Source organism: Panthera tigris, chromosome D3 (genome assembly GCF_018350195.1).
Source record: "Panthera tigris isolate Pti1 chromosome D3, P.tigris_Pti1_mat1.1, whole genome shotgun sequence".
NCBI lineage: Eukaryota > Metazoa > Chordata > Mammalia > Carnivora > Felidae > Panthera > Panthera tigris.
This window is the reverse complement of record NC_056671.1, coordinates 35,621,483-35,635,656: the sequence shown is the minus strand read 5'-3', so window position 1 is coordinate 35,635,656 and position 14,174 is coordinate 35,621,483. Positions and strand designations below refer to the sequence as shown.

At 43.8% G+C, this 14,174-nt stretch overlaps 1 long non-coding RNA gene across 1 annotated transcript; it reads right to left on the bottom strand.

Moving 5' to 3' along the window:
• Positions 1-2,730: 2,730 nt before the first annotated feature.
• LOC122232731 lies at positions 2,731-12,934 on the bottom strand. Its single transcript, XR_006210117.1, has 3 exons — positions 12,139-12,934; positions 9,635-9,761; positions 2,731-3,059 (listed from the first exon to the last, which is right to left on the bottom strand). It is a non-coding gene; the product is annotated as an uncharacterized LOC122232731 (long non-coding RNA).
• Positions 12,935-14,174: the final 1,240 nt, after the last annotated feature.

Genomic DNA, 14,174 nt, shown 5'->3' with positions numbered 1-14,174 from the left:
AGAGCGAGGCTCTCTGAAGCAGGCTCCTGGCTGCGAGCTGTCAGCACAGAGCTGGTTGTGGGGCTCAAACCCATGAACTGAGAGATCATGACCTGAATTGAAGTCAGAAGCTCAATCAACTGAGCCACCCAGGTGCCCCAGAATTTAAGTATTTTAAAACAAATACTGATTACACTGATCCTACAGAGATGGAGACAGAGAGCAGTAAGTTCCATGCGAAGTTTAAATGATGCATGTACTCTATGTGGACCTGTGTGTGATTATTGGAACTTAGGCTGGTTTTGAAGTTGAAACGGAAGAACCGTGCCGTGTGTGGGAGGGACAGAAACACTCATACGCTCTGGTAGCAATATAATCTGGTACAGCCATTGTAGAACCTATTCTGCATTATCTCCTAAAATTACAGCCAACAGAACTGCATGTAACATGTGCATCAAAGAACGTTCACAGCAGTGTTGTTCTGTATAGTCCCAAATGTAAACAATGGAAGTGACCACAAACAGTGGAATAAATAATTAAGTGGTGGCAGTCCTAAAATGGAATTCCATGTAGCAATGAGAGTGAATGAAATAGAACCACATAGAACAGTGTGTTATAGGAAACTTACAAACAATAACATGAACAAAATGAACAAGATACAAAAGGAAACACACTGACTGGCTCCATGTATATAAAGTTCAGAACAGGTCCACCTAACCTGTGGCATTAGGAGTCAGGAGAGGGGCCGCCTGTAGGTTGTGGGGGCTTGAGCAGGCCTCTGAGGCGCTACTAATGGTCTATTTCTTGGACAGTACTTGGACATATTCACTTTGTGATATTTGTCAAGATGTACACTTAAGGGGGTGTTTGGGTGGCTCAGTTGGTTAAGGGTCCAACTCTTGATTTCGGCTCAGGTCATGATCTCACAGTTTGTGGGTTCAAGCCCCACAATGGGCTCTGTGCCAGCAGCAGGGAGCCTGCTTGGGATTCTCTCTCTCTCTCTGAAAATAAATAAACTTAAAAAAAAAAGATGTACACTTATGATCTGTGTCCTTTTGTCTCTAAATACCATACTCTAAAACAATATTTCTGCTTGTGTACCTCCAAACACGACCATATGGCATCACATTTAAATGGCAGAGGTCTTGTATACACAGTGTATAAAGAATTGCTACAAACATAAAATATAGAAAGTTGGCGAAATAAATCAAAAGGGGCTTCACGATGGAGTCATGAGCAGGCATACAGTTCCTAAACAGTGGCACAGAAGGGGTGTGGGGACTTGCCACCCTTCCGTCGTCTTGGCCAAAAAGACGGCACCCATTTCATGGACTTAGTGTATTTCTCCAGACCCAGCATACAGCGGGAGCTTCTTGTTGGAATCGGTTCCCTCACCCCCCAAGTCCCATGAGGGCTACAGGTGGGGATCCGGGATGCAGAACACATAGGGCACCCACATCACAGTTGAAGAACCGCGACCTTAGCTGGACCCCAGTGTCAGTAGCTGTTGGCAAACCGCCATTCTTCCCTCTAGAGAAAGAGATGTTTTCTTTGTTATGCTGAAATGGAAACAAATCTCTGTGGAGAATTGGTGTTCTCCGTTTTTAATTTAAAAACAAATTAAGATTTTTTTTTGTCTAATCAAACTAAATAAAGCCATTTTCCTTACATATTCTTCAACTTTCATTCTGTATGTTTGTAATTCATGGTAGAAAAAGATTACCTCGTTCACACTGTTGTCTCCTATTTCTGGTCTAAATATTCTCTGGTTACTTAATTGTCCTGTGTTTGGATGGTTACAGTTTTTTTTTTTTTTAATGTTTATTTATTTTTGAGAGAGACAGAGACAGAATGCGAGGGGGTTAGGGGCAGAGAGAGAGGCAGACACAGAATCCAAAGCAGGCTCCAGGCTCTGAGCTGTCAGCACAGAGCCCGACGCGGGTCTCGAACTCACAAGCTGTGAGATCATGACCTGAGCCGAAGTCGGACGCTCAACCGACTGAGCCATCCAGGTGCCCCTGGATGGTTACAGTTTTAATCCAGAAGGTGTTAGTGATAAAGTTATCAAGTTTAATAAGTTTGAGAAAACAGGGCTGCATTTTTGCATTTATAAATGAAAATTATGGGTGCTATCAGTTTTTCTAGCTGATATACAAGAGGATGTGAAATGTTGCCTTAAATTAGTAGTTGACTAAACTTCATTTGGTGAAGAAAATATTTCACTTAGGAGATTTTGTTTATCCTTCATTTGTACAATTGCCGTTTTCCCAGTACAAAAGTATTTCAATTACAAGAAGTATTTCAAGTCTGGAAAGCTATAGTTTTCATTATCCCTTGAAATTTGCACCCAGAGTTACATGGCCCTAAATGGCAAAGTCAGTGGGACACAGTAGCTAATTCTTCCCCTTTTCTTCAGGAATTTCTATGTTTGGAAAAGAGGACTCCTTACCTGGAGGCTGAGCTTGTATTTATAAGTAAGTGGGGGGTGGGGGTGCCTAGGTGGCTCATTTGGTTAAGCGTCTGACTCTCGGTTTCAGCTCAGGTCATGATCTCGCAGTTGGTGGGATCGAGACCCACATCAGGCTCTGTGCTGATAGCGTGGAGCCGGCTTGGGTTTCTCTCTCCTCTCTCTCTGTCCCTCTCCCTGCTCGCGCACTCTCTCTGTCTCTCAAAATAAATAAACACTTAAATAAATAAATAAAAAATAAATAAGTGGGAAGTATAAATAAATAGACATTTAAATAAATAAATAAAAATAAATAAGTGGAATATAGCAAGACATGAAAAGTAAATTGCATAGGGATGAGGGGGCTTGTAGAAAGGTTTAGGGGTAATTAAACCTCTCTTTCATCTTTAAAAGGTAGGGAGGTCGGGGTGCCTGAGTGGCTCAGTAGATTGGGCATCCGACTTCGGCTCAGGTCATGATCTTGCGGTCCGTGAGTTCGAACCCCGTGTCGGGCTCTGCGCTGTCAGTTCGAATCTGATGTCTTCATCAGAAGACTCCAATCTGATGTCTTCAATGGGAAATAAGTCTTATATATAAATCCACCTTTCAATAGTCTACAAACACTCTTGTTGAACTGTAGAAAAAAAGTGACAAAGATTTTGAATATAATATTGACTTCCCTAATTTTTATTATTTAAAAAAAATTTTTTTATGTTTATTCATTTTTTTATAGAGAGAGAGACAGAGCATGAGTGGGGGAGGGGCAGAGAGAGAAGGAGACATAGAATCTGAAGCAGGCTCCAGGCTCTGAGCTGTCAGCAGAGAGCCTGACACAGGGCTCGAACTCACGGACTGCAGGATCATGACCTGAGTCCAAGTCGGATACTCTACTGACTGAGCCACCCAGGCGCCCCCAAGCCCTCTGGGTGATTCTGATGCACATTAAGCTTTGAGAACCTCGGCTGTGTAGTTCCAAAGAAAAGATTATTTTCAAATTAAGAAGACGTTTTCAGATCCAGTTCAAAGCAGGAAAACCAAACAAAACACGGAAGGGAAGAATGCTGGATAAAAGCTTTTCTTCCTAAAATATATGAGAAGATAAATGAAGAGATTGCTGCGGGAGCACAGAGGTTCATTATAACTACTGGATAAAATATGATTTTCCATAATTTGGCTGAGCAATCTGAAAAATTATAGCCAACCTGAAGAAGAAAGGGCTACTTTTTATTTTGAACTTTTCATTTGGTGGTTTCTGTGTCTAAGTTCTTTGAGGAATTACTGGTTGTGAATATGGGAAACCCTCTAATAAGGGTAAATACAATGAAATATGCTTTCAATATTTTCTTTCCCACCAACACGAAAATGATCGAAAACGACAGAATTCCCAAAGGAAATAATGTCAATATGTTCTTATGGTGCCTGGTCAGTCAATGGTCGATTTGACATGTGGCAAGAAAGAGTAGTTTGCTCGGAAGTGACAAAATCTGAGAAAAAAGAATTTTTTGTACCTTCAGGAAATGATCCTTGCTAAACTGATATACAGTTTACTGCAATACAGAAAGAAATGCAACTACTTTGAAATTAAAATAGACCTGGGTGACTCTTCCCACAGAGCCTGCCCCCTGCCTTGGTGAACAGACCAGAGGTCCACTGTGAACACAGGAGCTCCCAGGGTGCTGTCCGTGCCCCTGGCCGCTGTCTTACGGCAGTGAGGGCTGCAAGCACCACAGTGGGACAAGGATGTCCCGAGGGACCTTTTACTGTGGCACTGGATTGCCGCCTTGCCTTTTGGTGTTAAGGTCGTGACGGGTCAAAACTCTACCAGGAAAAATACGGCTTCTACCGACAGGAAGTCCTAGAGATACTGGTAAAAGTTAAATTTAAAATAAAACAAAAGGGGAGCCTGGGTGACTCAGTTGACTGTCCGACTCTTGATTTCAGCTCAAGTCATGATCCCAGGGTCATGGGATGGAGCCCCGTGTCAGGTTCCTCATTGAGCATGAAGCCTACTTGGGGTTCTCTCTTTCTCTCTCTCTCTCTCTCTCTGCCCTCTCCCCCCACTTGTGCTCTCTCACTCTTTCTCTCTCTCAAATAATAAATAAATAAATAAATAAATAAATAACAAAAGAAAGAAGGAGCGGAGGGGACTAGAGAAAAGGTAAGAAATCTCCTTGAATTGAACATGCCCAAACAGGGACTTGAATTAAATGTTACATTTTTTATAAACCCTTAATGCTAATATTAAGAGCCATGGTCTCTGTTGGGATTATGAAAGGGTTCCCCCCCCCATAAATTAGCAAAAAATAATATATGCTATTAAATCCACATATTTATTCAAACCTTTGGATAATGGTTAAGCATATGGTTTAGACACTTCAGATTAAGGTACAATCTCACACATTGTTAAGAAAAGAAACAAGAGGTCCAAAATGGAGTCACTTGTGCTGAGCCCCATGCCAGTGAAGCCAGACATAACACCTATCCTAATTACATTTTCAGCCTCTCCCAGGAGTGGAATTTAAACCAATAAGCCTGGAATTACTTGACCAGTACTAGTGAGGTCATCTGCCCGATAGACCTTAAAGGAAGGAGACCTGGCCTGAAACAATCCTTTCCTTTGCTTATGACTTGCTTGTCCCTGCCCCCTCCTACCTCTAAAAGGTTCCATTTTGTTTAACTCCTCAGCTCTCCTTCCTACTTGCGAAGATGGGATGCTGCCGATTCGTGAATCATCGAATAAAGCAAACTATATCCTCACATTTATTCAGTTGAATTTTGTTTTTTAACAACGCCCATAATTTTTCTGTCACCTTTGCTGCGAAAAGAAAGCCTCTGACAAATGGTCACACTTTCCTGAAGTGTGAAGAAAGAGAGGTGTGTGACTATTCCCTGGTGTCCTGAGCTAGCAGACCTGAAGATTTTGCCTCTCCTGTGGAGCCCCGGGACTGAGAACATGACCGAGCCCTGAGATAACACTAGTTGTGTAGCCAGTAAGGGGGTGGGGGGTGGGGGGAGCAAGGGTTCAGAAGACCATCCCCCCTATGCTTTCCTGCTAGACGTGGTACAGCTAACCAGAATCTTCTACCTCATTCCCTGAACTCCTGATGAATTTTCCAGAAGAACAATGAGGTAGAAAAGAAACTACTCTTTACTGAGTGTCTAGCCGGATGCTTTATGCGTGGAGTGCCACGTATGCAAAGCTTCGAGGTAGGATGTATATGGTTCACTTGCACGCACCCATCGTTGCCTCCCTACCCAGACTCCCCTTCCCGTCGAGGACGCTGGGCCATTGGCCCTGGAGCTGGCAGCATTTCCCCAACCCCCACTGGGTCTGGTGAGATCCCTGGCTCAAGCTGGGTTAGTCAGTTCTTTCTCTCAGGGGAGTTCTGGAACACAAGGAGGAGCAAAAGGAGTCGGTTAGCTATGGGAACAGAGCTGCAATGCCATATGTGGTCGTAGTTCAAGCTATGACAGACTAAAGCCAGACGCAGAGAAAACTACAAGTGAGCCAAGACAGATGGCTTGCAGAGAGAAGGGCAGACAAGGAACTCTACTGCTGTGTAGATGGCAGGAACTCTGATTTTCTAGTGCAATGTGGTGTGATGCCATTTCCTTTCTTAGAGACCTGAGGGAGGAGATTGAAATCTCAGTAAAGCTACCTTCTATTTATGTAAGGAGGTTTTGCCTTGTGTTCCTGGTGTAAAAGAATATATGGGCTTAACCCAGTCTGGGAATCTAAGTCTGTATGATATAATTCCCAATCTTCTTCTGGAAAGAAATTAGCATTCTTGATTAAAAAACAAAATTAAGGGCCCCTGGGTGGTTTAGCTGGTTAAGCATCCGACCCTTGATTTAGGCTAAGGTCATGATCTCATGGTCCAGGGGATCAAGCCCTACATCGGCTCTGTGCCGACAGCATGGAGCCTACTTGGGATTCTCTCTCTCCCTCTCTCTCTGTCCCTTCCCTGCTTGTGCACTCTTTCTCTCAAAATAAATAAATAAACATTTAAAAAAATAAAACAATTTCATGATAAACTTTAATGAAGAATGCTTCTGGGAAACCTGTCACCCACCCACTCAGCCGAGTGAGACAAAGGTGATCTTTTTTCTTTAAGTTTAGTTATTTGTTTTGAGAGAGAGAGAGAGGGAGGAGGGGAGAGGCAGACAGAGAAGCCCAAGCAGGCTCTACACTGTCAGAGCAGAGCCTGATTCCGGGCTTGAACTCATGAACCACGAGCTCATGACCAGAACCAAAGACGGTTGCTTAACTGACTGGGCCACCCAGACGCCCCAAGACAAAGGTGATCTTTAATCAAACATCTTTTTCTTTTTTTTTGAATCTTTTAAAATGTTTATTTGTTTTTGGGAATGAGACAGAACGTAAGCAGGGGAAAGGCAGAGAGAGAGGGGGACACAGAATCCAAAGCAGGCTCCAGGCTCTGAGCTGTCAGCACAGAGCCTGATGCGGGGCTCAGACCCACGAACTGTGAGATCATGACCTGAGCCGAAGTCAAATGCTCAACTGACTGAGCCACCCAGGCACCTCAACAGACACCCTTTTCTTATTACATCTGGTCTAATCTTATCTAACCATGCAAGATTGCACTAAATCTTATACTTAAATTGTCTGAAAAGCTTGCTTTAGCAGGAAACAATCAATCATTATTCTGAGGCAGTGGTGGTCAAAATGTGGTCTCACCTGGGAACTTGCTAGAAATTCAAGTTCTCAAGTTCAACCCAGACCTACTGAATAGGAAACTCTTGGGGGTAGGGGCCAGGTGATGCTGACACATGGGAAATTGAAGAACGACTGCCCCGGGGACTCTGAAGCTCATAAAGATGGTTGTTGGATACTTTCAAGAACCACTTCTGGGTTGGGTTGTATGGGAATGGAGAGACTCTAAGCAGAAACCACCTTTCCATATTCTTCTTGGCACACAGTGGCCTCATTCCAATGAATAAATTATCCTAAAGACAAGGGCTTTGAAATTTTACTGGGTGGACCCCGTGAAAAGTCCACCCACTGTTTATACCATAAACTGGGGTGGGGGGGGCTTCGGGAATATGACCCATAGGAACCCCAAGCTGCTGGTGAGCCCTGGCTTCCCCACTCAGGAGGAGGTTGACAAATAGGCCCTGCTGAGTCTCCCCTTCCAGGGAACATGCCCAAACAAGTCAGCAAAACTCTGCTTTGCTTGCAGTTATTAGCCATGCGGCTCTCCCACTGACACATTTAGTTTGGGGACAATGTCATGTCCCCAAACAGGAGGCCTTAGACTTGACAGATGGCAAGAGCTAGCATCTTTCTTTAGAAGGAGGAGCAGAGAAGAAACCTTAATAATTGGGGGAACACAAAGTTGGAAAAGACAAAAATGGTCGCCTCCTCTCTAGACTATTCCTCACCAGCCCCCTCCCACCTTCATCAGTGGGAAGTTGTTTATTCTTTCCTTTGCGCCCCATGGCAGCACCCATCTTCCCTAACATCCTAATACATCATCCTTGCTTGTATATTGGCTCCTTAATGAGACTCTTTGAGGCCCAAAGCAATGATTACTCATTTTTGTGTTCTCTGTGTTTGGCAAAATTTATGTGCTAAATGAATGAGCCTTAACTAGGGCTGACTCAGATGTTTGGGTGGGAAATGGAGTCAACCAGCAGATTCTAAGACTCATTCAGTCAAACCTTCCGACTATACAGATTTCTGTTGGACGCATGCTTGTGTTCTCCATCCTACCCCCCCGCCCCACCCCACACACACATAAACACACATCTTGATGTGATTTCGGGCAGTTAAAATTTCCTCTCAGTTTAAAAATGCTTCAAAAAAATTTAAAAAAAATTTAAAAATTAAAAAAAAATGCTTCAAGTGGCTGTCAGAGCTAATTGCAACAGTCCATCCAAACAGAATTAGCGTCGAGATAACACCTTTAAAGGAAGGTGGGTACTATGCATGTGTAGGGTCATTTCTGTTCCCATCACTCAACCAAAGAAAAAATCTCGAGAATTCATACTGCAGTTTTTTCAACCTTGTCAGTTCCTTGGGGCTGCTCAGAAGTGTACCTTTGAGTTCCCAGAGAACAAAGATTTGCTAAGGAAAGGAGGCGTGTCAATAAGATTAGACACTGTTTTCTTAGCTAAGTGCACTGGCACCATTCAGGGACTTGAGGTGCCATTTACATATAAACAGTATAATTGCAGTGATAGCGGGAGCTGGCACAAATTAGGCGGGTGCCGGATATGCTAATTACAATTCTCTACAATCCAAGGAGGCTGTTTGGAAAGAGAATTTAGAATTGGAGAGAATTGAAACCGGTGAGGTTAAGTGACTTCCCAGAAGGTCACACGGCTAATTAATTGGAACTTGTCTGTGTGTTTGGAATGTACAAAAGGTTTGGCGTACAATATCTCATTTAACCCTCCCAACAGCCCTTGGGGGAGTATTTTATCGCTATGATTGTCCTGCTGTTGGCGGACAATGGAAGCTACATAGAGAGAAGTTCAGTCACAATTTGCCCGGATTCGCTCAGCTAGCAAGATCCCCTGTGGTCTGCTGAGATCTCAGCCGAGGTCAGTCTGGTCCCAAAGCGGGACATTTGCAGGTCATTCTTTGCTTACCAGGGGCAGAGCAAGGTTGGGTGTCCTGATTCTTTCAGTAAAAATAACTGTAAGTTCTCTACAATTTGAATTAGCCTTCGGGGCGCCTGGCTGGCTCAGTCACTGGTACATGTGACTCTTAATCTGAGGGTAGTAAGTTCAAGCCCAGCATTGGGTGTTTAGCCTACTGAATAAATGAATAAATAGATAGATAGATAGATAGATAGATAGATAAAGTCTTCTATTTAGTTCCCAACCAAATTCACTCTTATCAAGATTTTTATATTTCATTCCATTCCCAGGCTGTCTAAATAGCAACAAAGCTTTTATTAATATTGTGAATCAGGAGCAAATATTTTTACGATTTTCTTTTCCATGTTCCCCCCCATGGGAGATTTACAGCGTATCTAGCAGCAATCGATGTGGGATATTCTCCGTCCTTACTTTTCCAAAATCAAAAAAGGAAACATTCACGTTTACATGTTTGGAGAGGAGTACTTATACTTTAGTACAGCAAAAGTATTGGATGAATGAATGAATGAATGAATGAATAGATTCATTCCTCCTTTATTCAAGAAATTTCTTAGTGATTAGCAGGGCATCTCTCAGACTTACCCTGAAATGTGTATACAATCTGGTCCCGGCTGTTTGTGCAGGAAAAATATGGAAATGTTGCAATTCATATGCCACAAGCCCTGGTTCAGCATTCCGCTCCTGTGCTGTGTCCTGAAGCCGGCTGAGCCTGCAATGACAGGAAATGAGGATCGTCATGACCTAGAGGACCTCAGACAGCTTGGACAGTGTGCAGGGTGGAGGTCAGGGCTGAACTAGCGGCACCATGAAGGAGATGGGTGGCGGCTGTGCCTGGCATATTGAACTTGTTCAAGGAGCACATACTCTGAATTGATTGGCTTCTGCTTTGGGGAAGCAGAAAGAGAAGAAGACAAACATTCTGGAGCCCAGAACCAATTTAAAGGATCAGGAAAGCGGCACGGACGAGGGGCTTCTCTTCTTGCAAGCATCTGCTCGCTCCTCTGTCTTCTGAAGGTGCCTTCCAAGCAGAGTTTCAGGGACACGCTCCTGGCCATTCTTTCTCATTCATTTTATTTTCCAGTGAAAATCAATGTCCTCCAAAGCAGACAAACAGGGGGATGGGATTGTGGCAACTGTCTCCCTAGTCATTAATGTGGGAAAAATGCTATGGGAGACAAGGAGCTAAAAACATCCAAATCTGTGACCCAAGAAGCTAAGTCAATTCCACACACGCATGGAAAATCATCGAAAACCTCATGCACCCCGAAGATGTGATTTTCACATCTCGGATGCTATTATTAGTATTAAGGGCTCTCGCAAGGCATTTCGTTAAGTCAGGATTGGATCTGACCACATTGTCTCTGTGCTCAAATAAACGTTTGAGACTGAGATATTTACAGGTTTTGAAGGCATGGACCAAATGCATGCTTCTTATTCATCCTATAGCAAGCACATGCAACCCAAGAGCATTCTTGGTGGACTGGCGCTTGTCCGTTGTTTCTTCCACCGTGTAGCACGACGGGCAACAACTCCAAACCCAGCGGTGTTGTCAAATGGACACTGGAAAATCACAAGTCATTTCCCTCGTGCCTTAATGGGCTCTGTTTGCCCAAGTCTCAAAGAATCTAATTGCTTCTTCCTTTGCTCCTCTCAAATGACATTCTCACGGGGCCACATTTAAGTTTCTGAAGGGACCTAAAGACAGCCAATTTGGGGGTGGGGGGCGCCTCGTTGGCTCAGTCAGTTAAGTGTCTGACCTCGGCTCAGGTCATGATCTTGCGGTTCGTGGGTTCAAGCCCCGCGTTGGGCTCTTTGCTGATAGCTCAGAGTCTGGAGCCTGCAGCCTGCAGCCTGCTTCGGATTCTGTGTCTCCCTCTCTCTCTGCTCCTTCCCCGCTCTCTCTCTCTCTCTCTCTCTCTCTCTCTCTCTCTGTGTCTCGAAAGTAAATCAACATAAAAGAAGAAAAAGAGCCAATTTTTTTCAGGTTCTTAAGGTCAGCCCTTCCTTAGATCACCATACAGGGATAGGCTGTTTCCCCACCTTTTCAATTTCTAACTTCTACAGAATTCATTTGAGCAGAACTCATCTCTCCTGTATGCACTCCACGCGCTCCCAAAGGCCTCTGATTCCTGCTACATATAAAACTCTCCCTCCACCATCATCTCACTCATGAATGGAAATTCCAGAAATGCTCCTGGCTTTCTAAACCCAGAAAGCAGACGCGATATCGTATCATCGGCCTGACGACCCTTAGTTCTTCCCTTCCAGTTGTCTCTCTAGCAGATCTGTCCTCCGTGCATCTTGCGAAGTCAGCTCCCTGTCACCCCTCGGAAAGGTCCACAGCAGCTCCAATGGATGCCTGACACGCCCGGGTCACCCCACCTGCAGGGAAGGCAGCTGTTTATGCCTCGAGGGAGCTCAAGGCGTGGCCGTGACTGTGCACTGACAGAGCACTTCTGAGTGCAAAGCCTGCCTCCGCCCCTAAACAGTGTGGTGGCATTTGCTGAAGTACCCCTTTCCCTGGCTGCTCGGTTTCTCCATCTGTAAAACCAAGAGAACACGCATACCAAGGGCCCATTGATCCATGCCAGAAGCCTCATTTTCTACCTCCACCATCAAGCCTTGCCAGACGTAATTACTTCCCTCTGCATGTTTTTTTTTTCTTGTATATATATATATATATATATATATATATATATATTTTTTTTTTTTTTTTGCAAACTGGAATACCTGTTTATATTTTTCAAGCACATTCTTAGCGGATTTATACAGGAAGCTAAATTACCAACACAAAGCTGGTTGGAGGGCATGCACTCAGAGGTGCTGGTATCTTGAATTCATGATACATTGCTTCAAACCTTCATCCCCCCCCCCCCCCTCCCTCCTAGCAATAGCTGATCTTGATTCAGGTCTTGCGGGGGTGCTGAATAATATGATTCTGTCTGTATGTATTAACAGTATTTAATACTCGCCGTACTACTTGTTTTGTTACTGGTTGTAATCCTCCCAACAGCCCTATGAGTTAGGCACCATTATTACCACCATTTTATAAGAAAACAGGGGCATGGAGAGAACGGGTAACTTACCCAAGGATACAAGTTGGCCACGCTGGGGTCTAGCACCAGAGCCCCAGCTCCCAGCTACTGCATCGTGCCTTCTCATAGAAGTAATGCGGCAAGACCTCGCCGCGGATGTTCACCGCGCTTTGAATCATGTACGCCGCCCCAAATGAACTTGGCTGTTTTGATTTTGCTCCTTGATATTTGCACGTTTTCCCCACGCTCGCTTCCCTCAGCTTAGGAGGAGCAGGGAAGGAACTAGGGATTGCGGATCTCCTCTTCGCCTTTGATGTCACGCGTCAACATTTTCTGCGGAAGTGCCGACACCAGGAAGTAATAAGATAAATAATAGGATAGAGGTCCTTGGCCATCCGTGCTTCTGCGAACACTATACCACGCAAGTCCTGGTCAAAGCAGCTCCTGATTCAAAAGGAAAGCTTCTGGGGATGCCACAGTCCTTGCTTCCTTGGTCATAGATCCACACCTCTCAAATTTTGCAGAAATACTCACCTGCTCCCAGCCGTTTCTGAATTTACAAATTCTTTAAAGGGTGTGAATCTGCTCTGTAATTCACTTTGAAAAGTTCCAGGCATCTAGGAGGTAGTAAATGCTGATGCTTTGATTTTGATTTCTCCATGCTTCATTAACTGAGATTGTAATGAGTTTCTGTTTGAAAAGCTATAAGATAACCATTGTTCTCATCCATTTTCTTGCCCTGGAGGTATATATAGAAGCAGTATAAACGAAAGCTTTGGACTCCATAATTTTCAGTGAATAAGGCCAAAATGAAATCCAGATGGTTCTACTCGATAGAATGTTGTCTAAGATTCTAGAATCTTGCAGAATGAGTAGATGGGAGGGTATCATCCCTGAAGAGGGATTTAAACAGACGACAATGCTATGTTGTTCTAAGTTACAAGTAGCAACTCCCTTGACCTTGATGATGCATCTGTAGAGCCTTTGAAGAGTGGGAGCAAGGAAAGAAAAAGAAAGGCAACATTTATGATTAAATAAAATCATGATCCGTGCAGAATGTTTCTCAGCATGTGGAATATTCAAGATACCAGACAACAACAAAGATGCTATTTTTGTCTTCTTGAAGAATAAAGACCAGAAGGAAAGCCGTAGTAATGATGGGAGCTCCTGCACTTCTCCAGTTCTGTAAGTTCTTAGCTGTCTTCCTTCTTGACACCTACTTGCTCCAGTGGTGAGTTCTATTAGTTAGGTAATAGGCAGAGATACACTACCTGCCCACTGTGTGCGGATTTCTGTATTGCCCTATGGCTCTGTACTTGAGAAGGTTACACTCCGTGGATGACAGCCAAGAATACATCTATAGAGCTGAAAGAGAACCCTTTGCCCAGATCAGAATCTGTTCTGTGGCATTTTTGGATACACGGCCTTCAGCATAGGCAACGCTCTCCCAAAGAACTTGCCGTTGTACTTTTAAAGATAGCCCATTCCATTCTATCTCGCTTATCTTTTTCAGGACAAAGACAATGAAAACCTTCAAATACTGTGTTTCATTCCTTTGAAATACTGACTAGGCAATGAATTTTTATTTTATTTATCTCCTCATTCTATGCTTCTATGATTATTTCATTTTTCATTACTTGGTAAATTTCCAAACTCCTTGATTATACTTGAGAAGCACCCTACAGAGAAAACAGAAATAAGTAAACAAATTAAGCTGCATGGCAGAAAAGAATGGGTTCATGAAATCACTGAATGCTGCATCGTAGATTATGAAATGACATTATGTTGGTGGAAAAATTAAGATACTCATGTCACTGTAGAACAAAAGTAATTTGGGTGCCTGGGTGGCTCAGTTGTTAAGCATCTGACTTTGGCTCAGGTCATGATCTCACAGTTTGTGAATTTGAGTCCCACATCAGGTGAGCTCGAGCCCCGTTTCTGGTAAGCCCTGCTTCTTTCTCTCTCTCTGTCTCTGTCTCTGCCCCTTGCTCACTTGCGTCCTCTCTCTCTTTCAAAAAAAAAAGGTGGGGGGTTCCCTGGGTGGTTCAGTTGGTTAAGCATCCAGCTTCAGCCCAGGTCATGATATC